Source organism: Hyla sarda, unplaced genomic scaffold (genome assembly GCF_029499605.1).
Source record: "Hyla sarda isolate aHylSar1 unplaced genomic scaffold, aHylSar1.hap1 scaffold_615, whole genome shotgun sequence".
NCBI classification, from domain to species: domain Eukaryota; kingdom Metazoa; phylum Chordata; class Amphibia; order Anura; family Hylidae; genus Hyla; species Hyla sarda.
Window position 1 is genome coordinate 52562 of NW_026610630.1, and position 24238 is coordinate 76799.

A 24238-nucleotide genomic window follows, 5' to 3' on the forward strand; every position below is an offset into this window, starting at 1 on the left:
GGGTGGTGCACTGTACCCGAAGATACTGCCATATCGGGTCAATGCATAGGGCGACGGAAGCAAGCTTCGAAATCGGCCCCCGTTCTCAAAAATCCATTTAATATATGGTCCCCAGATAGGGGACGTATCAGATATTAAACTGATAAGAACAGATACTACACTTGATCTTAGCCAAAAGGCCGAGAAGCGATAACCGTGAAAGGGGCGGGCCCAACAAGGTGCCCTTCATGGGCACTATCACTGCTTGCTGTCAGGGAGGCTGCCAGACAATTTTCCATGCACACTCTGGGCTGGGGGGCAGTCAACCACCAGTACACACAGCAGAACCTAAACCCATACCATTATTGCTAAGCAGCAAGACAGGGGCCCATTGCACTCCCACGGGGCCTTTTTAAATGCAATCCATAACCCGGATTTGCCAGGAACCCTTCTTACTCCTCCTACTTGCATGTGACACTGGGCTTAGGATCTGCATAGGAAACACACACACAAGCACACACCTACCTTTGTTGCCTGCAGATGCCTCCTTGGCTGTCCCCAAACGGTATCAAACCAACACCCACGGGAAGCTGTAAGCATAGAGGACATGCCTGCACCCCATTGGACTTACCTGTGTGGGTTAAACCCGGGTTATTTGACAACCTATGGCGGTGATGGTTCTGCTCAGGCAGAGCAGTGCTGATGCTCCTCATAAAGCTGTCGCTGCTGTGAAGGTTCTAGGTGACATCACAAATCCCTATGGTTACATACACAACAAAGCTGGGTTGTTGTTGTTTACACTCTGCAAGGCCTGTGGAAGTGAGTGACATCATAGCACTGTAGTTCTGAGGGTTCTAGATGGATGCAACAATCTCCTGTTGCTTCTATGAAGGCCATAATAGACGACATCACCAAACAGCTCCATAGTCACATACACAGCAAAGGAGAGATGTTGTTTACACCTAGTGATGTCAGTGGTATTGAGTGACATCACAGCACAGTGCTAAGGCTCCTGGGCCTGGACACAGCAGCGGCTGCAATATCTCAACGGAGAATACGTTTATATATATGTGTGTGTGTGCGCGTATATATATATATATATATATATATATATATATATATATATATATATTTCTCCGCCGAAATCACTTTTAAACCCATTTCCACCTTTTTTTCCCTTCTCTTCCTCTTACTTTTTTTTCACGTTTTTTTACGTTTTTCTCCTTTTCGCCTCTTTTCTGGGCGTATTATTCTTCTTTTTCTTCTTTTTTTTCGTCTAATGCATACCCCATCAGTGCAGCAATGCTTATTCAATACCGCCAGCAGATGGAGACACTGGGGGATAATTTTCTAAGGATTTATACTGATTTTTCCTGTCTGAATTTGTCGCACAGAAAGTTGCAGGCCAAATATGTGTGACATTTCTGCGACTTTAGCTTCTAGAGCATTTTTACAACATTATACATAGGTGCTGAATACATAAAAAGCGACTGTTCAGCGACAGACAAGTCGCATCGGCTGAAAGTAGGCCAGAATGTCAGTCCATGTTGGAGCAGGTTTAGATACAGTCTAAAGTATAGATCTCAAAGTCTGTGCACAGAATTTAGCAAGGGCCTCGCACCTTCTGATGCATCAGGTAGGTGCACAATAGCATAGCCTAACCCTCTGTACTTTGGTCTATATTGATGCGGGACATAGACAGCCAGCTGATGACCAATCCATTAGTGCAATGGATGGCTGGAAGAATTTGTCTTTGCCTTTGCAATACCACAGAAGCAATGCATGGTCAATGTACAGCAATGACACACCTGTGTGAACAGCCAGGAGACCCCCCCCCCCCCATGTTATGTTACATAGTTACATAGTTAGTACGGTCGAAAAAAGACATATGTCCATCAAGTTCAACCAGGGAATTAAGGGGTAGGGGTGTGGCGCGATATTGGGGAAGGGATGAGATTTTATATTTCTTCATAAGCATTAATCTTATTTTGTCAATTAGGAACATTCAGCACCCACCCGCTATCAAGGCAGCTGCCTATCATGTCATGCCCTACCTGCACAGGTGTGCTGGCTACTCAAATGATCCAATTAAGGAGGCCATTTAGTCAGCAGCAGCAGAAGTCCTGTGCCTGGACGCTCCAACAGCGGCCAGACACAAGCAGAAGCAGAAGCAGCAGAAGCAGCAGCAGCACCACCTTTTGTTTTTTGGCTGCAGCAGCAGCAAGGCCCACAGGGCTGGCTAGCTGGCTAGCCAGCAAGCAGGTAGCAATGAAAGTAGGAATCTTTCTTTTTAACCCTGTAAGGGGGTGGTGCACTGTACCCGAAGATACTGCCATATCGGGTCAATGCATAGGGCGACGGAAGCAAGCTTCGAAATCGGCCCCCGTTCTCAAAAATCCATTTAATATATGGTCCCCAGATAGGGGACGTATCAGATATTAAACTGATAAGAACAGATACTACACTTGATCTTAGCCAAAAGGCCGAGAAGCGATAACCGTGAAAGGGGCGGGCCCAACAAGGTGCCCTTCATGGGCACTATCACTGCTTGCTGTCAGGGAGGCTGCCAGACAATTTTCCATGCACACTCTGGGCTGGGGGGCAGTCAACCACCAGTACACACAGCAGAACCTAAACCCATACCATTATTGCTAAGCAGCAAGACAGGGGCCCATTGCACTCCCACGGGGCCTTTTTAAATGCAATCCATAACCCGGATTTGCCAGGAACCCTTCTTACTCCTCCTACTTGCATGTGACACTGGGCTTAGGATCTGCATAGGAAACACACACACAAGCACACACCTACCTTTGTTGCCTGCAGATGCCTCCTTGGCTGTCCCCAAACGGTATCAAACCAACACCCACGGGAAGCTGTAAGCATAGAGGACATGCCTGCACCCCATTGGACTTACCTGTGTGGGTTAAACCCGGGTTATTTGACAACCTATGGCGGTGATGGTTCTGCTCAGGCAGAGCAGTGCTGATGCTCCTCATAAAGCTGTCGCTGCTGTGAAGGTTCTAGGTGACATCACAAATCCCTATGGTTACATACACAACAAAGCTGGGTTGTTGTTGTTTACACTCTGCAAGGCCTGTGGAAGTGAGTGACATCATAGCACTGTAGTTCTGAGGGTTCTAGATGGATGCAACAATCTCCTGTTGCTTCTATGAAGGCCATAATAGACGACATCACCAAACAGCTCCATAGTCACATACACAGCAAAGGAGAGATGTTGTTTACAACCTAGTGATGTCAGTGGTATTGAGTGACATCACAGCACAGTGCTAAGGCTCCTGGGCCTGGACACAGCAGCGGCTGCAATATCTCAACGGAGAATACGTTTATATATATGTGTGTGTGTGCGCGTATATATATATATATATATATATATATATATATATATATATATATATTTCTCCGCCGAAATCACTTTTAAACCCATTTCCACCTTTTTTTCCCTTCTCTTCCTCTTACTTTTTTTTCACGTTTTTTTACGTTTTTCTCCTTTTCGCCTCTTTTCTGGGCGTATTATTCTTCTTTTTCTTCTTTTTTTTCGTCTAATGCATACCCCATCAGTGCAGCAATGCTTATTCAATACCGCCAGCAGATGGAGACACTGGGGGATAATTTTCTAAGGATTTATACTGATTTTTCCTGTCTGAATTTGTCGCACAGAAAGTTGCAGGCCAAATATGTGTGACATTTCTGCGACTTTAGCTTCTAGAGCATTTTTACAACATTATACATAGGTGCTGAATACATAAAAAGCGACTGTTCAGCGACAGACAAGTCGCATCGGCTGAAAGTAGGCCAGAATGTCAGTCCATGTTGGAGCAGGTTTAGATACAGTCTAAAGTATAGATCTCAAAGTCTGTGCACAGAATTTAGCAAGGGCCTCGCACCTTCTGATGCATCAGGTAGGTGCACAATAGCATAGCCTAACCCTCTGTACTTTGGTCTATATTGATGCGGGACATAGACAGCCAGCTGATGACCAATCCATTAGTGCAATGGATGGCTGGAAGCATTTGTCTTTGCCTTTGCAATACCACAGAAGCAATGCATGGTCAATGTACAGCAATGACACACCTGTGTGAACAGCCAGGAGACCCCCCCCCCCCCCATGTTATGTTACATAGTTACATAGTTAGTACGGTCGAAAAAAGAGTCGAAAAAAGACATATGTCCATCAAGTTCAACCAGGGAATTAAGGGGTAGGGGTGTGGCGCGATATTGGGGAAGGGATGAGATTTTATATTTCTTCATAAGCATTAATCTTATTTTGTCAATTAGGAACATTCAGCACCCACCCGCTATCAAGGCAGCTGCCTACCATGTCATGCCCTACCTGCACAGGTGTGCTGGCTACTCAAATGATCCAATTAAGGAGGCCATTTAGTCAGCAGCAGCAGAAGTCCTGTGCCTGGATGCTCCAACAGCGGCCAGACACAAGCAGAAGCAGAAGCAGCAGAAGCAGCAGCAGCACCACCTTTTGTTTTTTGGCTGCAGCAGCAGCAAGGCCCACAGGGCTGGCTAGCTGGCTAGCCAGCAAGCAGGTAGCAATGAAAGTAGGAATCTTTCTTTTTAACCCTGTAAGGGGGTGGTGCACTGTACCCGAAGATACTGCCATATCGGGTCAATGCATAGGGCGACGGAAGCAAGCTTCGAAATCGGCCCCCGTTCTCAAAAATCCATTTAATATATGGTCCCCAGATAGGGGACGTATCAGATATTAAACTGATAAGAACAGATACTACACTTGATCTTAGCCAAAAGGCCGAGAAGCGATAACTGTGAAAGGGGCGGGCCCAACAAGGTGCCCTTCATGGGCACTATCACTGCTTGCTGTCAGGGAGGCTGCCAGACAATTTTCCATGCACACTCTGGGCTGGGGGGCAGTCAACCACCAGTACACACAGCAGAACCTAAACCCATACCATTATTGCTAAGCAGCAAGACAGGGGCCCATTGCACTCCCACGGGGCCTTTTTAAATGCAATCCATAACCCGGATTTGCCAGGAACCCTTCTTACTCCTCCTACTTGCATGTGACACTGGGCTTAGGATCTGCATAGGAAACACACACACAAGCACACACCTACCTTTGTTGCCTGCAGATGCCTCCTTGGCTGTCCCCAAACGGTATCAAACCAACACCCACGGGAAGCTGTAAGCATAGAGGACATGCCTGCACCCCATTGGACTTACCTGTGTGGGTTAAACCCGGGTTATTTGACAACCTATGGCGGTGATGGTTCTGCTCAGGCAGAGCAGTGCTGATGCTCCTCATAAAGCTGTCGCTGCTGTGAAGGTTCTAGGTGACATCACAAATCCCTATGGTTACATACACAACAAAGCTGGGTTGTTGTTGTTTACACTCTGCAAGGCCTGTGGAAGTGAGTGACATCATAGCACTGTAGTTCTGAGGGTTCTAGATGGATGCAACAATCTCCTGTTGCTTCTATGAAGGCCATAATAGACGACATCACCAAACAGCTCCATAGTCACATACACAGCAAAGGAGAGATGTTGTTTACACCTAGTGATGTCAGTGGTATTGAGTGACATCACAGCACAGTGCTAAGGCTCCTGGGCCTGGACACAGCAGCGGCTGCAATATCTCAACGGAGAATACGTTTATATATATGTGTGTGTGTGCGCGTATATATATATATATATATATATATATATATATATATATATATTTCTCCGCCGAAATCACTTTTAAACCCATTTCCACCTTTTTTTCCCTTCTCTTCCTCTTACTTTTTTTTCAAGTTTTTTTACGTTTTTCTCCTTTTCGCCTCTTTTCTGGGCGTATTATTCTTCTTTTTCTTCTTTTTTTTCGTCTAATGCATACCCCATCAGTGCAGCAATGCTTATTCAATACCGCCAGCAGATGGAGACACTGGGGGATAATTTTCTAAGGATTTATACTGATTTTTCCTGTCTGAATTTGTCGCACAGAAAGTTGCAGGCCAAATATGTGTGACATTTCTGCGACTTTAGCTTCTAGAGCATTTTTACAACATTATACATAGGTGCTGAATACATAAAAAGCGACTGTTCAGCGACAGACAAGTCGCATCGGCTGAAAGTAGGCCAGAATGTCAGTCCATGTTGGAGCAGGTTTAGATACAGTCTAAAGTATAGATCTCAAAGTCTGTGCACAGAATTTAGCAAGGGCCTCGCACCTTCTGATGCATCAGGTAGGTGCACAATAGCATAGCCTAACCCTCTGTACTTTGGTCTATATTGATGCGGGACATAGACAGCCAGCTGATGACCAATCCATTAGTGCAATGGATGGCTGGAAGCATTTGTCTTTGCCTTTGCAATACCACAGAAGCAATGCATGGTCAATGTACAGCAATGACACACCTGTGTGAACAGCCAGGAGACCCCCCCCCCCCCCATGTTATGTTACATAGTTACATAGTTAGTACGGTCGAAAAAAGACATATGTCCATCAAGTTCAACCAGGGAATTAAGGGGTAGGGGTGTGGCGCGATATTGGGGAAGGGATGAGATTTTATATTTCTTCATAAGCATTAATCTTATTTTGTCAATTAGGAACATTCAGCACCCACCCGCTATCAAGGCAGCTGCCTATCATGTCATGCCCTACCTGCACAGGTGTGCTGGCTACTCAAATGATCCAATTAAGGAGGCCATTTAGTCAGCAGCAGCAGAAGTCCTGTGCCTGGACGCTCCAACAGCGGCCAGACACAAGCAGAAGCAGAAGCAGCAGAAGCAGCAGCAGCACCACCTTTTGTTTTTTGGCTGCAGCAGCAGCAAGGCCCACAGGGCTGGCTAGCTGGCTAGCCAGCAAGCAGGTAGCAATGAAAGTAGGAATCTTTCTTTTTAACCCTGTAAGGGGGTGGTGCACTGTACCCGAAGATACTGCCATATCGGGTCAATGCATAGGGCGACGGAAGCAAGCTTCGAAATCGGCCCCCGTTCTCAAAAATCCATTTAATATATGGTCCCCAGATAGGGGACGTATCAGATATTAAACTGATAAGAACAGATTTAAAAAGTACATTTAAACGCATGTTAAGAACATAAAACCACTGTTTTTCCATTTTTGCCTTCTTCTTACCTGCTTTGATAAAAAAAAATCTGATTTTAGATTTGGTGCCCTCCCACCAGTGCAGCATAGGCTCGTGGGGTTTTCTTTGTGATTGCCAGCATTGGTAGGTCCGCACAAACTCCTCTTTTATCTCAGGGTCCTCTAGGAGTGTGGTGTTTAATCTCCAGAGGCCCCTTTTTGCTTTTTGCTCCCCCTCTAGCTCCAGGCCCACCAAGAGGAGCTTATGATCAGAGAAGATATTCTGCTCGAGCGTGCATTTCAGGGGTTTAAAAGCTCTAGAGGAAAAAATAAAATCGATTCTGGAGCTCACTCTTCCATTGGACCATGTGGCGCCCGGGTCCTCCGGCAAGAGATCCTTCCAGCAATCTTTCAAATTAAAATCATCAATAAAATTTTTAAGCAGGTAAGAAGTGCGGTCTTTACGATTAATATCCCCACCCTGCCGGTGTTCCCCATCACGTATGCAGTTAAAATCACCTCCCACCAGCAGGGGGGAAGACCCAACACAAAACAGTGGTAAAATTTCAAATAGTTCTGCCCGCTCCTGTTTATCAGGAGGGGCATACACATTTAAAACACAAATTAAAAGTCCATTAAAATATAGATGAATTAAAAGAGCTCTGCCAGGCACAATCTCAGTTACTGTATGAATAGAAAAGGACTGGCCTCGGCAGAGCAGCCCAACACCCACAGAACGACAGTCATTTGCACCGGACCATATGGATGGGCCCAGCTTCCAGTCTTCTTTTAAGTCTTTATAGTCCATTTTACTAGGGATTCCACATTCTTGTAGCAGGCAAAGGTCAAAGTCACATGTCTCTAGATAAGAAAATAAAGCAGCCCTGCGATCAGGGCTCTTTAAGGACCTCACATTGAGTGAGGCAATTTTTACAGGGATAGGCATAGTTTATGGAGAGTCCGTGCTTGGAGAATCAAAGTCAATAATAAGCTGCGTACCGTCATCCCCCGCCTGCGGGGTCATCAGCTCCTTGATGTTCTGAGGGTCGGAGCTTGAGATCGATGATGCCCCGACCCTGAGCTCGCTCTCGTCCGAACTACGGCACGCCGCTTTCCTTTGAATGTCTTCCTCTTCTTCTTCTCTTTGTCTTTTAAATGTCACACTGCTGTCCATATCCTCTGTGTTGCTCTCACTCGATGTAATCTCTGGCCCCCGGCTGATGGATCTGCGTCTTCTTTCATCTTTTGACGACTGGAACTGCTGCACAGGGGCCTGTGAGGCCTCTTTTCCGGAACCTTTGCCGCTACCTTGGGAAGTTTTCATCGCTTGTTCCCCAGCAAGCGTTGCTGAGGACTGTTGCTCCAACTTCCCCATCGATCGACGATGGCCAGTTTTACCCACCGGGTCCACTGCTGGCGGGGCAGCAAACCCTGGTTTGGCGCCACTTGTCTTCTTGGCCCTGTCCTGTATAGGCGGAGTAACAGGACCGGGCTCAGACCTGGCCACCTGGCTCCCCTTCCGGCGGGCTTTCACCGGGGCCTCTTCGTCCGGAGCAGGGCGACCCTGGGCCAAGCCAGTACCTGGCTTATGTTGCAATTTTGGGTCCACCTCTGCCCCCACTCTTGAGCCAGGTAGGAAGTCGATCGACGTCTTTCAATTTCCCGGGCAGTAAACTCGATCACCCGCCCGGGCTTCGTGGAATCCCCATGGCCTCCCCCTAGCACTACCACCGGTGGGCCCCCCGATGGAGCACCAGAGGTCTTGGGCCTGGACCCATCAGTACCTGCCATCTGGGGTTTGGGCATCTTAAAAAAGGACGTCTTTTGTCCTGTCCCCTCTTTGGGTGGGCCCAGCCTTGACCCACCCATCGTAGTTTTTGCTTTATGGGGACAGGAATTAAAATCGTGATTTTCCTCTCCGCAGAGGTTGCACCTTATCGTATGGCTACATCTTGAGGCTATGTGACCTTCTTGGCCACACCTATTGCAGCGAATCACACGCTCCGCGCCGCAGGTCTCCTGGGTGTGGCCAAACCTCAAGCAATTTCGGCAATACATAGGCATTTGAGGATAGAACAGGAAGCCCCGAACTCTCCCGATGGCAAAATTTGGGGGCGGATGGCAAAGACCCCCAATACCACCGGGATCCTTACGGAGCTTGACCCAGAACTTCCTCTTGCCGTTCCAGAACCGCACGGAGTTCAAGATTTTGTTTGCGAATCGCACCTCTTCGCAGTATCGTCAAAGAAAAGTGGCTATATCCTCCGTGGTCACATGAGGGCTGTGCATAGCCACCACCAACGGTATATGTTCCTCACCATAGAGGAACTGGAACGAAAGACCGTCGAGTCGATCGTCCCTCTGGTCCGCACCAGACAAGGTTGCATAGATGTTATCGCAACACGCCGTGGCCGTGAAGGTGACGGTATACAGGCCACGGCTTTCCTGGTCATTTAGACACAGGATGTCCTCCCTATTGAGGCGGAAGTAGTCAAGAAGAATCACCTCCGCAATGAAGCGGAGGTTCTTCAACTGACGATGGCTCTCCGACACCTCTATGCGGATGGTATTTCGCATCGACATTTCCCCAGAGGGGAAAGCCCAGGAGAACGGCATCTTCCACACCCAGGGACTAAGCCCCTTCCCCAATAGCAGCAGGGGCTCGGAATCCCGCTATAAAAGCGGAACCCTTACCCAAGGCAGAGGTCGGGGGTACCCTAGGTGCTTCCGAAGCTACAGGTAACGCTCAACGTACCGAAAATGCCTTCTGAGACACAAGGTCCCAGAGACAGGGGGATCGCAATCCGTTGTCTGTGGACTAAGCCCGCTCCCCAATAGCAGCAAGGGGGTGAAGTCCCTCCGTAAGGAGAGACAATCCCCCAAGGCCGAGAAGCGGGGTACCACAGACACCTTCCGACCAGACCAAATGCAGATACTACACTTGATCTTAGCCAAAAGGCCGAGAAGCGATAACCGTGAAAGGGGCGGGCCCAACAAGGTGCCCTTCATGGGCACTATCACTGCTTGCTGTCAGGGAGGCTGCCAGACAATTTTCCATGCACACTCTGGGCTGGGGGGCAGTCAACCACCAGTACACACAGCAGAACCTAAACCCATACCATTATTGCTAAGCAGCAAGACAGGGGCCCATTGCACTCCCACGGGGCCTTTTTAAATGCAATCCATAACCCGGATTTGCCAGGAACCCTTCTTACTCCTCCTACTTGCATGTGACACTGGGCTTAGGATCTGCATAGGAAACACACACACAAGCACACACCTACCTTTGTTGCCTGCAGATGCCTCCTTGGCTGTCCCCAAACGGTATCAAACCAACACCCACGGGAAGCTGTAAGCATAGAGGACATGCCTGCACCCCATTGGACTTACCTGTGTGGGTTAAACCCGGGTTATTTGACAACCTATGGCGGTGATGGTTCTGCTCAGGCAGAGCAGTGCTGATGCTCCTCATAAAGCTGTCGCTGCTGTGAAGGTTCTAGGTGACATCACAAATCCCTATGGTTACATACACAACAAAGCTGGGTTGTTGTTGTTTACACTCTGCAAGGCCTGTGGAAGTGAGTGACATCATAGCACTGTAGTTCTGAGGGTTCTAGATGGATGCAACAATCTCCTGTTGCTTCTATGAAGGCCATAATAGACGACATCACCAAACAGCTCCATAGTCACATACACAGCAAAGGAGAGATGTTGTTTACACCTAGTGATGTCAGTGGTATTGAGTGACATCAGAGCACAGTGCTAAGGCTCCTGGGCCTGGACACAGCAGCGGCTGCAATATCTCAACGGAGAATACGTTTATATATATGTGTGTGTGTGCGCGTATATATATATATATATATATATATATATATATATATATTTCTCCGCCGAAATCACTTTTAAACCCATTTCCACCTTTTTTTCCCTTCTCTTCCTCTTACTTTTTTTTCACGTTTTTTTACGTTTTTCTCCTTTTCGCCTCTTTTCTGGGCGTATTATTCTTCTTTTTCTTCTTTTTTTTCGTCTAATGCATACCCCATCAGTGCAGCAATGCTTATTCAATACCGCCAGCAGATGGAGACACTGGGGGATAATTTTCTAAGGATTTATACTGATTTTTCCTGTCTGAATTTGTCGCACAGAAAGTTGCAGGCCAAATATGTGTGACATTTCTGCGACTTTAGCTTCTAGAGCATTTTTACAACATTATACATAGGTGCTGAATACATAAAAAGCGACTGTTCAGCGACAGACAAGTCGCATCGGCTGAAAGTAGGCCAGAATGTCAGTCCATGTTGGAGCAGGTTTAGATACAGTCTAAAGTATAGATCTCAAAGTCTGTGCACAGAATTTAGCAAGGGCCTCGCACCTTCTGATGCATCAGGTAGGTGCACAATAGCATAGCCTAACCCTCTGTACTTTGGTCTATATTGATGCGGGACATAGACAGCCAGCTGATGACCAATCCATTAGTGCAATGGATGGCTGGAAGCATTTGTCTTTGCCTTTGCAATACCACAGAAGCAATGCATGGTCAATGTACAGCAATGACACACCTGTGTGAACAACCAGGAGACCCCCCCCCCCCCCCCATGTTATGTTACATAGTTACATAGTTAGTACGGTCGAAAAAAGACATATGTCCATCAAGTTCAACCAGGGAATTAAGGGGTAGGGGTGTGGCGCGATATTGGGGAAGGGATGAGATTTTATATTTCTTCATAAGCATTAATCTTATTTTGTCAATTAGGAACATTCAGCACCCACCCGCTATCAAGGCAGCTGCCTATCATGTCATGCCCTACCTGCACAGGTGTGCTGGCTACTCAAATGATCCAATTAAGGAGGCCATTTAGTCAGCAGCAGCAGAAGTCCTGTGCCTGGACGCTCCAACAGCGGCCAGACACAAGCAGAAGCAGAAGCAGCAGAAGCAGCAGCAGCAGCAGCACCACCTTTTGTTTTTTGGCTGCAGCAGCAGCAAGGCCCACAGGGCTGGCTAGCTGGCTAGCCAGCAAGCAGGTAGCAATGAAAGTAGGAATCTTTCTTTTTAACCCTGTAAGGGGGTGGTGCACTGTACCCGAAGATACTGCCATATCGGGTCAATGCATAGGGCGACGGAAGCAAGCTTCGAAATCGGCCCCCGTTCTCAAAAATCCATTTAATATATGGTCCCCAGATAGGGGACGTATCAGATATTAAACTGATAAGAACAGATACTACACTTGATCTTAGCCAAAAGGCCGAGAAGCGATAACCGTGAAAGGGGCGGGCCCAACAAGGTGCCCTTCATGGGCACTATCACTGCTTGCTGTCAGGGAGGCTGCCAGACAATTTTCCATTCACACTCTGGGCTGGGGGGCAGTCAACCACCAGTACACACAGCAGAACCTAAACCCATACCATTATTGCTAAGCAGCAAGACAGGGGCCCATTGCACTCCCACGGGGCCTTTTTAAATGCAATCCATAACCCGGATTTGCCAGGAACCCTTCTTACTCCTCCTACTTGCATGTGACACTGGGCTTAGGATCTGCATAGGAAACACACACACAAGCACACACCTACCTTTGTTGCCTGCAGATGCCTCCTTGGCTGTCCCCAAACGGTATCAAACCAACACCCACGGGAAGCTGTAAGCATAGAGGACATGCCTGCACCCCATTGGACTTACCTGTGTGGGTTAAACCCGGGTTATTTGACAACCTATGGCGGTGATGGTTCTGCTCAGGCAGAGCAGTGCTGATGCTCCTCATAAAGCTGTCGCTGCTGTGAAGGTTCTAGGTGACATCACAAATCCCTATGGTTACATACACAACAAAGCTGGGTTGTTGTTGTTTACACTCTGCAAGGCCTGTGGAAGTGAGTGACATCATAGCACTGTAGTTCTGAGGGTTCTAGATGGATGCAACAATCTCCTGTTGCTTCTATGAAGGCCATAATAGACGACATCACCAAACAGCTCCATAGTCACATACACAGCAAAGGAGAGATGTTGTTTACACCTAGTGATGTCAGTGGTATTGAGTGACATCACAGCACAGTGCTAAGGCTCCTGGGCCTGGACACAGCAGCGGCTGCAATATCTCAACGGAGAATACGTTTATATATATGTGTGTGTGTGCGCGTATATATATATATATATATATATATATATATATATATATATATATTTCTCCGCCGAAATCACTTTTAAACCCATTTCCACCTTTTTTTCCCTTCTCTTCCTCTTACTTTTTTTTCACGTTTTTTTTACGTTTTTCTCCTTTTCGCCTCTTTTCTGGGCGTATTATTCTTCTTTTTCTTCTTTTTTTTCGTCTAATGCATACCCCATCAGTGCAGCAATGATTATTCAATACCGCCAGCAGATGGAGACACTGGGGGATAATTTTCTAAGGATTTATACTGATTATTCCTGTCTGAATTTGTCGCACAGAAAGTTGCAGGCCAAATATGTGTGACATTTCTGCGACTTTAGCTTCTAGAGCATTTTTACAACATTATACATAGGTGCTGAATACATAAAAAGCGACTGTTCAGCGACAGACAAGTCGCATCGGCTGAAAGTAGGCCAGAATGTCAGTCCATGTTGGAGCAGGTTTAGATACAGTCTAAAGTATAGATCTCAAAGTCTGTGCACAGAATTTAGCAAGGGCCTCGCACCTTCTGATGCATCAGGTAGGTGCACAATAGCATAGCCTAACCCTCTGTACTTTGGTCTATATTGATGCGGGACATAGACAGCCAGCTGATGACCAATCCATTAGTGCAATGGATGGCTGGAAGCATTTGTCTTTGCCTTTGCAATACCACAGAAGCAATGCATGGTCAATGTACAGCAATGACACACCTGTGTGAACAGCCAGGAGACCCCCCCCCCCCCATGTTATGTTACATAGTTACATAGTTAGTACGGTCGAAAAAAGACATATGTCCATCAAGTTCAACCAGGGAATTAAGGGGTAGGGGTGTGGCGCGATATTGGGGAAGGGATGAGATTTTATATTTCTTCATAAGCATTAATCTTATTTTGTCAATTAGGAACATTCAGCACCCACCCGCTATCAAGGCAGCTGCCTATCATGTCATGCCCTACCTGCACAGGTGTGCTGGCTACTCAAATGATCCAATTAAGGAGGCCATTTAGTCAGCAGCAGCAGAAGTCCTGTGCCTGGACGCTCCAACAGCGGCCAGACACAAGCAGAAGCAGAAGCAGCAGAAGCAGCAGCAGCACCACCTTTTGTTTTTTGGCTGCAGCAGCAGCAAGGCCCACAGGGCTGGCTAGCTGGCTAGCCAGCAAGCAGGTAGCAATGAAAGTAGGAATCTTTCTTTTTAACCCTGTAAGGGGGTGGTGCACTGTACCCGAAGATACTGCCATATCGGGTCAATGCATAGGGCGACGGAAGCAAGCTTCGAAATCGGCCCCCGTTCTCAAAAATCCATTTAATATATGGTCCCCAGATAGGGGACGTATCAGATATTAAACTGATAAGAACAGATACTACACTTGATCTTAGCCAAAAGGCCGAGAAGCGATAACCGTGAAAGGGGCGGGCCCAACAAGGTGCCCTTCATGGGCACTATCACTGCTTGCTGTCAGGGAGGCTGCCAGACAATTTTCCATGCACACTCTGGGCTGGGGGGCAGTCAACCACCAGTACACACAGCAGAACCTAAACCCATACCATTATTGCCAAGCAGCAAGACAGGGGCCCATTGCACTCCCACGGGGCCTTTTTAAATGCAATCCATAACCCGGATTTGCCAGGAACCCTTCTTACTCCTCCTACTTGCATGTGACACTGGGCTTAGGATCTGCATAGGAAACACACACACAAGCACACACCTACCTTTGTTGCCTGCAGATGCCTCCTTGGCTGTCCCCAAATGGTATCAAACCAACACCCACGGGAAGCTGTAAGCATAGAGGACATGCCTGCACCCCATTGGACTTACCTGTGTGGGTTAAACCCGGGTTATTTGACAACCTATGGCGGTGATGGTTCTGCTCAGGCAGAGCAGTGCTGATGCTCCTCATAAAGCTGTCGCTGCTGTGAAGGTTCTAGGTGACATCACAAATCCCTATGGTTACATACACAACAAAGCTGGGTTGTTGTTGTTTACACTCTGCAAGGCCTGTGGAAGTGAGTGACATCATAGCACTGTAGTTCTGAGGGTTCTAGATGGATGCAACAATCTCCTGTTGCTTCTATGAAGGCCATAATAGACGACATCACCAAACAGCTCCATAGTCACATACACAGCAAAGGAGAGATGTTGTTTACACCTAGTGATGTCAGTGGTATTGAGTGACATCACAGCACAGTGCTAAGGCTCCTGGGCCTGGACACAGCAGCGGCTGCAATATCTCAACGGAGAATACGTTTATATATATGTGTGTGTGTGCGCGTATATATATATATATATATATATATATATATATATATATATATATATATATATATTTCTCCGCCGAAATCACTTTTAAACCCATTTCCACCTTTTTTTCCCTTCTCTTCCTCTTACTTTTTTTTCACGTTTTTTTACGTTTTTCTCCTTTTCGCCTCTTTTCTGGGCGTATTATTCTTCTTTTTCTTCTTTTTTTTCGTCTAATGCATATCCCATCAGTGCAGCAATGCTTATTCAATACCGCCAGCAGATGGAGACACTGGGGGATAATTTTCTAAGGATTTATACTGATTTTTCCTGTCTGAATTTGTCGCACAGAAAGTTGCAGGCCAAATATGTGTGACATTTCTGCGACTTTAGCTTCTAGAGCATTTTTACAACATTATACATAGGTGCTGAATACATAAAAAGCGACTGTTCAGCGACAGACAAGTCGCATCGGCTGAAAGTAGGCCAGAATGTCAGTCCATGTTGGAGCAGGTTTAGATACAGTCTAAAGTATAGATCTCAAAGTCTGTGCACAGAATTTAGCAAGGGCCTCGCACCTTCTGATGCATCAGGTAGGTGCACAATAGCATAGCCTAACCCTCTGTACTTTGGTCTATATTGATGCGGGACATAGACAGCCAGCTGATGACCAATCCATTAGTGCAATGGATGGCTGGAAGCATTTGTCTTTGCCTTTGCAATACCACAGAAGCAATGCATGGTCAATGTACAGCAATGACACACCTGTGTGAACAGCCAGGAGACCCCCCCCCCCCCCCCATGTTATGTTACATAGTTACATAGTTAGTACGGTCGAAAAAAGACATATGTCCATCAAGTTCAACCAGGGAATTAAGGGGTAGGGGTGTGGCGCGATATTGGGGAAGGGATGAGATTTTATATTTCTTCATAAGCATTAATCTTATTTTGTCAATTAGGAACATTCAGCACCCACCCGCTATCAAGGCAGCTGCCTATCATGTCATGCCCTACCTGCACAGGTGTGCTGGCTACTCAAATGATCCAATTAAGGAGGCCATTTAGTCAGCAGCAGCAGAAGTCCTGTGCCTGGATGCTCCAACAGCGGCCAGACACAAGCAGAAGCAGCAGAAGCAGCAGCAGCACCACCTTTTGTTTTTTGGCTGCAGCAGCAGCAAGGCCCACAGGGCTGGCTAGCTGGCTAGCCAGCAAGCAGGTAGCAATGAAAGTAGGAATCTTTCTTTTTAACCCTGTAAGGGGGTGGTGCACTGTACCCGAAGATACTGCCATATCGGGTCAATGCATAGGGCGACGGAAGCAAGCTTCGAAATCGGCCCCCGGTCTCAAAAATCCATTTAATATATGGTCCCCAGATAGGGGACGTATCAGATATTAAACTGATAAGAACAGATACTACACTTGATCTTAGCCAAAAGGCCGAGAAGCGATAACCGTGAAAGGGGCGGGCCCAACAAGGTGCCCTTCATGGGCACTATCACTGCTTGCTGTCAGGGAGGCTGCCAGACAATTTTCCATGCACACTCTGGGCTGGGGGGCAGTCAACCACCAGTACACACAGCAGAACCTAAACCCATACCATTATTGCTAAGCAGCAAGACAGGGGCCCATTGCACTCCCACGGGGCCTTTTTAAATGCAATCCATAACCCGGATTTGCCAGGAACCCTTCTTACTCCTCCTACTTGCATGTGACACTGGGCTTAGGATCTGCATAGGAAACACACACACAAGCACACACCTACCTTTGTTGCCTGCAGATGCCTCCTTGGCTGTCCCCAAACGGTATCAAACCAACACCCACGGGAAGCTGTAAGCATAGAGGACATGCCTGCACCCCATTGGACTTACCTGTGTGGGTTAAACCCGGGTTATTTGACAACCTATGGCGGTGATGGTTCTGCTCAGGCAGAGCAGTGCTGATGCTCCTCATAAAGCTGTCGCTGCTGTGAAGGTTCTAGGTGACATCACAAATCCCTATGGTTACATACACAACAAAGCTGGGTTGTTGTTGTTTACACTCTGCAAGGCCTGTGGAAGTGAGTGACATCATAGCACTGTAGTTCTGAGGGTTCTAGATGGATGCAACAATCTCCTATTGCTTCTATGAAGGCCATAATAGACGACATCACCAAACAGCTCCATAGTCACATACACAGCAAAGGAGAGATGTTGTTTACACCTAGTGATGTCAGTGGTATTGAGTGACATCACAGCACAGTGCTAAGGCTCCTGGGCCTGGACACAGCAGCGGCTGCAATATCTCAACGGAGAATACGTTTATATATATGTGTGTGTGTGCGCGTATATATATATATATATATATATATATATATATATATATATATATTTCTCCGCCGAAATCACTTTTAAACCCATTTCCACCTTTTTTTCCCTTCTCTTCCTCTTACTTTTTTTTCACGTTTTTTTACGTTTTTCTCCTTTTTGCCTCTTTTCTGGGCGTATTATTCTTCTTTTTCTTCTTTTTTTTCGTCTAATGCATACCCCATCAGTGCAGCAATGCTTATTCAATACCGCCAGCAGATGGAGACACTGGGGGATAATTTTCTAAGGATTTATACTGATTTTTCCTGTCTGAATTTGTCGCACAGAAAGTTGCAGGCCAAATATGTGTGACATTTTTGCGACTTTAGCTTCTAGAGCATTTTTACAACATTATACATAGGTGCTGAATACATAAAAAGCGACTGTTCAGCGACAGACAAGTCGCATCGGCTGAAAGTAGGCCAGAATGTCAGTCCATGTTGGAGCAGGTTTAGATACAGTCTAAAGTATAGATCTCAAAGTCTGTGCACAGAATTTAGCAAGGGCCTCGCACCTTCTGATGCATCAGGTAGGTGCACAATAGCATAGCCTAACCCTCTGTACTTTGGTCTATATTGATGCGGGACATAGACAGCCAGCTGATGACCAATCCATTAGTGCAATGGATGGCTAGAAGCATTTGTCTTTGCCTTTGCAATACCACAGAAGCAATGCATGGTCAATGTACAGCAATGACACACCTGTGTGAACAGCCAGGAGACCCCCCCCCCCATGTTATGTTACATAGTTACATAGTTAGTACGGTCGAAAAAAGACATATGTCCATCAAGTTCAACCAGGGAATTAAGGGGTAGGGGTGTGGCGCGATATTGGGGAAGGGATGAGATTTTATATTTCTTCATAAGCATTAATCTTATTTTGTCAATTAGGAACATTCAGCACCCACCCGCTATCAAGGCAGCTGCCTATCATGTCATGCCCTACCTGCACAGGTGTGCTGGCTACTCAAATGATCCAATTAAGGAGGCCATTTAGTCAGCAGCAGCAGAAGTCCTGTGCCTGGACGCTCCAACAGCGGCCAGACACAAGCAGAAGCAGAAGCAGCAGAAGCAGCAGCAGCACCACCTTTTGTTTTTTGGCTGCAGCAGCAGCAAGGCCCACAGGGCTGGCTAGCTGGCTAGCCAGCAAGCAGGTAGCAATGAAAGTAGGAATCTTTCTTTTTAACCCTGTAAGGGGGTGGTGCACTGTACCCGAAGATACTGCCATATCGGGTCAATGCATAGGGCGACGGAAGCAAGCTTCGAAATCGGCCCCCGTTCTCAAAAATCCATTTAATATATGGTCCCCAGATAGGGGACGTATCAGATATTAAACTGATAAGAACAGATACTACACTTGATCTTAGCCAAAAGGCCGAGAAGCGATAACCGTGAAAGGGGCGGGCCCAACAAGGTGCCCTTCATGGGCACTATCACTGCTTGCTGTCAGGGAGGCTGCCAGACAATTTTCCATGCACACTCTGGGCTGGGGGGCAGTCAACCACCAGTACACACAGCAGAACCTAAACCCATACCATTATTGCTAAGCAGCAAGACAGGGGCCCATTGCACTCCCACGGGGCCTTTTTAAATGCAATCCATAACCCGGATTTGCCAGGAACCCTTCTTACTCCTCCTACTTGCATGTGACACTGGGCTTAGGATCTGCATAGGAAACACACACAAGCACACACCTACCTTTGTTGCCTGCAGATGCCTCCTTGGCTGTCCCCAAACGGTATCAAACCAACACCCACGGGAAGCTGTAAGCATAGAGGACATGCCTGCACCCCATTGGACTTACCTGTGTGGGTTAAACCCGGGTTATTTGACAACCTATGGCGGTGATGGTTCTGCTCAGGCAGAGCAGTGCTGATGCTCCTCATAAAGCTGTCGCTGCTGTGAAGGTTCTAGGTGACATCACAAATTCCTATGGTTACATACACAACAAAGCTGGGTTGTTGTTGTTTACACCCTGCAAGGCCTGTGGAAGTGAGTGACATCATAGCACTGTAGTTCTGAGGGTTCTAGATGGATGCAACAATCTCCTGTTGCTTCTATGAAGGCCATAATAGACGACATCACCAAACAGCTCCATAGTCACATACACAGCAAAGGAGAGATGTTGTTTACACCTAGTGATGTCAGTGGTATTGAGTGACATCACAGCACAGTGCTAAGGCTCCTGGGCCTGGACACAGCAGCGGCTGCAATATCTCAACGGAGAATACGTTTATATATATGTGTGTGTGTGCGTATATATATATATATATATATATATATATATATATATATATTTCTCCGCCGAAATCACTTTTAAACCCATTTCCACCTTTTTTTCCCTTCTCTTCCTCTTACTTTTTTTTCACGTTTTTTTACGTTTTTCTCCTTTTCGCCTCTTTTCTGGGCGTATTATTCTTCTTTTTCTTCTTTTTTTTCATCTAATGCATACCCCATCAGTGCAGCAATGCTTATTCAATACCGCCAGCAGATGGAGACACTGGGGGATAATTTTCTAAGGATTTATACTGATTTTTCCTGTCTGAATTTGTCGCACAGAAAGTTGCAGGCCAAATATGTGTGACATTTCTGCGACTTTAGCTTCTAGAGCATTTTTACAACATTATACATAGGTGCTGAATACATAAAAAGCGACTGTTCAGCGACAGACAAGTCGCATCGGCTGAAAGTAGGCCAGAATGTCAGTCCATGTTGGAGCAGGTTTAGATACAGTCTAAAGTATAGATCTCAAAGTCTGTGCACAGAATTTAGCAAGGGCCTCGCACCTTCTGATGCATCAGGTAGGTGCACAATAGCATAGCCTAACCCTCTGTACTTTGGTCTATATTGATGCGGGACATAGACAGCCAGCTGATGACCAATCCATTAGTGCAATGGATGGCTGGAAGCATTTGTCTTTGCCTTTGCAATACCACAGAAGCAATGCATGGTCAATGTACAGCAATGACACACCTGTGTGAACAGCCAGGAGACCCCCCCCCCCCCCCATTATAAGTTACATAGTTACATAGTTAGTACGGTCGAAAAAAGACATATGTCCATCAAGTTCAACCAGGGAATTAAGGGGTAGGGGTGTGGCGCGATATTGGGGAAGGGATGAGATTTTATATTTCTTCATAAGCATTAATCTTATTTTGTCAATTAGGAACATTCAGCACCCACCCGCTATCAAGGCAGCTGCCTATCATGTCATGCCCTACCTGCACAGGTGTGCTGGCTACTCAAATGATCCAATTAAGGAGGCCATTTAGTCAGCAGCAGCAGAAGTCCTGTGCCTGGACGCTCCAACAGCGGCCAGACACAAGCAGAAGCAGAAGCAGCAGAAGCAGCAGCAGCACCACCTTTTGTTTTTTGGCTGCAGCAGCAGCAAGGCCCACAGGGCTGGCTAGCTGGCTAGCCAGCAAGCAGGTAGCAATGAAAGTAGGAATCTTTCTTTTTAACCCTGTAAGGGGGTGGTGCACTGTACCCGAAGATACTGCCATATCGGGTCAATGCATAGGGCGACGGAAGCAAGCTTCGAAATCGGCCCCCGTTCTCAAAAATCCATTTAATATATGGTCCCCAGATAGGGGACGTATCAGATATTAAACTGATAAGAACAGATACTACACTTGATCTTAGCCAAAAGGCCGAGAAGCGATAACCGTGAAAGGGGCGGGCCCAACAAGGTGCCCTTCATGGGCACTATCACTGCTTGCTGTCAGGGAGGCTGCCAGACAATTTTCCATGCACACTCTGGGCTGGGGGGCAGTCAACCACCAGTACACACAGCAGAACCTAAACCCATACCATTATTGCTAAGCAGCAAGACAGGGGCCCATTGCACTCCCACGGGGCCTTTTTAAATGCAATCCATAACCCGGATTTGCCAGGAACCCTTCTTACTCCTCCTACTTGCATGTGACACTGGGCTTAGGATCTGCATAGGAAACACACACACAAGCACACACCTACCTTTGTTGCCTGCAGATGCCTCCTTGGCTGTCCCCAAACGGTATCAAACCAACACCCACGGGAAGCTGTAAGCATAGAGGACATGCCTGCACCCCATTGGACTTACCTGTGTGGGTTAAACCCGGGTTATTTGACAACCTATGGCGGTGATGGTTCTGCTCAGGCAGAGCAGTGCTGATGCTCCTCATAAAGCTGTCGCTGCTGTGAAGGTTCTAGGTGACATCACAAATCCCTATGGTTACATACACAACAAAGCTGGGTTGTTGTTGTTTACACTCTGCAAGGCCTGTGGAAGTGAGTGACATCATAGCACTGTAGTTCTGAGGGTTCTAGATGGATGCAACAATCTCCTGTTGCTTCTATGAAGGCCATAATAGACGACATCACCAAACAGCTCCATAGTCACATACACAGCAAAGGAGAGATGTTGTTTACACCTAGTGATGTCAGTGGTATTGAGTGACATCACAGCACAGTGCTAAGGCTCCTGGGCCTGGACACAGCAGCGGCTGCAATATCTCAACGGAGAATACGTTTATATATATGTGTGTGTGTGCGCGTATATATATATATATATATATATATATATATATATATATATATTTCTCCGCCGAAATCACTTTTAAACCCATTTCCACCTTTTTTTCCCTTCTCTTCCTCTTACTTTTTTTTCACGTTTTTTTACGTTTTTCTCCTTTTTGCCTCTTTTCTGGGCGTATTATTCTTCTTTTTCTTCTTTTTTTTCGTCTAATGCATACCCCATCAGTGCAGCAATGCTTATTCAATACCGCCAGCAGATGGAGACACTGGGGGATAATTTTCTAAGGATTTATACTGATTTTTCCTGTCTGAATTTGTCGCACAGAAAGTTGCAGGCCAAATATGTGTGACATTTCTGCGACTTTAGCTTCTAGAGCATTTTTACAACATTATACATAGGTGCTGAATACATAAAAAGCGACTGTTCAGCGACAGACAAGTCGCATCGGCTGAAAGTAGGCCAGAATGTCAGTCCATGTTGGAGCAGGTTTAGATACAGTCTAAAGTATAGATCTCAAAGTCTGTGCACAGAATTTAGCAAGGGCCTCGCACCTTCTGATGCATCAGGTAGGTGCACAATAGCATAGCCTAACCCTCTGTACTTTGGTCTATATTGATGCGGGACATAGACAGCCAGCTGATGACCAATCCATTAGTGCAATGGATGGCTAGAAGCATTTGTCTTTGCCTTTGCAATACCACAGAAGCAATGCATGGTCAATGTACAGCAATGACACACCTGTGTGAACAGCCAGGAGACCCCCCCCCCCATGTTATGTTACATAGTTACATAGTTAGTACGGTCGAAAAAAGACATATGTCCATCAAGTTCAACCAGGGAATTAAGGGGTAGGGGTGTGGCGCGATATTGGGGAAGGGATGAGATTTTATATTTCTTCATAAGCATTAATCTTATTTTGTCAATTAGGAACATTCAGCACCCACCCGCTATCAAGGCAGCTGCCTATCATGTCATGCCCTACCTGCACAGGTGTGCTGGCTACTCAAATGATCCAATTAAGGAGGCCATTTAGTCAGCAGCAGCAGAAGTCCTGTGCCTGGACGCTCCAACAGCGGCCAGACACAAGCAGAAGCAGAAGCAGCAGAAGCAGCAGCAGCACCACCTTTTGTTTTTTGGCTGCAGCAGCAGCAAGGCCCACAGGGCTGGCTAGCTGGCTAGCCAGCAAGCAGGTAGCAATGAAAGTAGGAATCTTTCTTTTTAACCCTGTAAGGGGGTGGTGCACTGTACCCGAAGATACTGCCATATCGGGTCAATGCATAGGGCGACGGAAGCAAGCTTCGAAATCGGCCCCCGTTCTCAAAAATCCATTTAATATATGGTCCCCAGATAGGGGACGTATCAGATATTAAACTGATAAGAACAGATACTACACTTGATCTTAGCCAAAAGGCCGAGAAGCGATAACCGTGAAAGGGGCGGGCCCAACAAGGTGCCCTTCATGGGCACTATCACTGCTTGCTGTCAGGGAGGCTGCCAGACAATTTTCCATGCACACTCTGGGCTGGGGGGCAGTCAACCACCAGTACACACAGCAGAACCTAAACCCATACCATTATTGCTAAGCAGCAAGACAGGGGCCCATTGCACTCCCACGGGGCCTTTTTAAATGCAATCCATAACCCGGATTTGCCAGGAACCCTTCTTACTCCTCCTACTTGCATGTGACACTGGGCTTAGGATCTGCATAGGAAACACACACACAAGCACACACCTACCTTTGTTGCCTGCAGATGCCTCCTTGGCTGTCCCCAAACGGTATCAAACCAACACCCACGGGAAGCTGTAAGCATAGAGGACATGCCTGCACCCCATTGGACTTACCTGTGTGGGTTAAACCCGGGTTATTTGACAACCTATGGCGGTGATGGTTCTGCTCAGGCAGAGCAGTGCTGATGCTCCTCATAAAGCTGTCGCTGCTGTGAAGGTTCTAGGTGACATCACAAATCCCTAT

The 24238-nt window shown here is 46.8% G+C and overlaps 10 non-coding genes and 1 pseudogene across 10 annotated transcripts; all 11 read right to left on the reverse strand.

Annotated features, from left to right (window-relative positions):
• On the reverse strand, positions 1-191 carry LOC130341252 (U2 spliceosomal RNA). The gene has a single exon (XR_008881224.1). It is a non-coding gene; the product is annotated as a U2 spliceosomal RNA (small nuclear RNA).
• Positions 192-2283: 2092 nt separating this feature from the next.
• On the reverse strand, positions 2284-2474 carry LOC130341253 (U2 spliceosomal RNA). The gene has a single exon (XR_008881225.1). It is a non-coding gene; the product is annotated as a U2 spliceosomal RNA (small nuclear RNA).
• A 2106-nt stretch (positions 2475-4580) lies between these two features.
• On the reverse strand, positions 4581-4771 carry LOC130341254 (U2 spliceosomal RNA). The gene has a single exon (XR_008881226.1). It is a non-coding gene; the product is annotated as a U2 spliceosomal RNA (small nuclear RNA).
• A 2089-nt stretch (positions 4772-6860) lies between these two features.
• LOC130341226 (U2 spliceosomal RNA) lies at positions 6861-7050 on the reverse strand. Its single transcript, XR_008881207.1, has one exon. It is a non-coding gene; the product is annotated as a U2 spliceosomal RNA (small nuclear RNA).
• Positions 7051-9786: 2736 nt separating this feature from the next.
• LOC130341235 (U2 spliceosomal RNA) lies at positions 9787-10004 on the reverse strand (annotated as a pseudogene).
• Positions 10005-12097: 2093 nt separating this feature from the next.
• LOC130341255 (U2 spliceosomal RNA) lies at positions 12098-12288 on the reverse strand. The gene has a single exon (XR_008881227.1). It is a non-coding gene; the product is annotated as a U2 spliceosomal RNA (small nuclear RNA).
• Positions 12289-14379: 2091 nt separating this feature from the next.
• On the reverse strand, positions 14380-14570 carry LOC130341256 (U2 spliceosomal RNA). Its single transcript, XR_008881228.1, has one exon. It is a non-coding gene; the product is annotated as a U2 spliceosomal RNA (small nuclear RNA).
• A 2097-nt stretch (positions 14571-16667) lies between these two features.
• LOC130341246 (U2 spliceosomal RNA) lies at positions 16668-16858 on the reverse strand. Its single transcript, XR_008881219.1, has one exon. It is a non-coding gene; the product is annotated as a U2 spliceosomal RNA (small nuclear RNA).
• A 2088-nt stretch (positions 16859-18946) lies between these two features.
• Positions 18947-19137, reverse strand: LOC130341257 (U2 spliceosomal RNA). The gene has a single exon (XR_008881229.1). It is a non-coding gene; the product is annotated as a U2 spliceosomal RNA (small nuclear RNA).
• Positions 19138-21221: 2084 nt separating this feature from the next.
• On the reverse strand, positions 21222-21412 carry LOC130341260 (U2 spliceosomal RNA). The gene has a single exon (XR_008881231.1). It is a non-coding gene; the product is annotated as a U2 spliceosomal RNA (small nuclear RNA).
• A 2086-nt stretch (positions 21413-23498) lies between these two features.
• LOC130341261 (U2 spliceosomal RNA) lies at positions 23499-23689 on the reverse strand. Its single transcript, XR_008881232.1, has one exon. It is a non-coding gene; the product is annotated as a U2 spliceosomal RNA (small nuclear RNA).
• Positions 23690-24238: the final 549 nt, after the last annotated feature.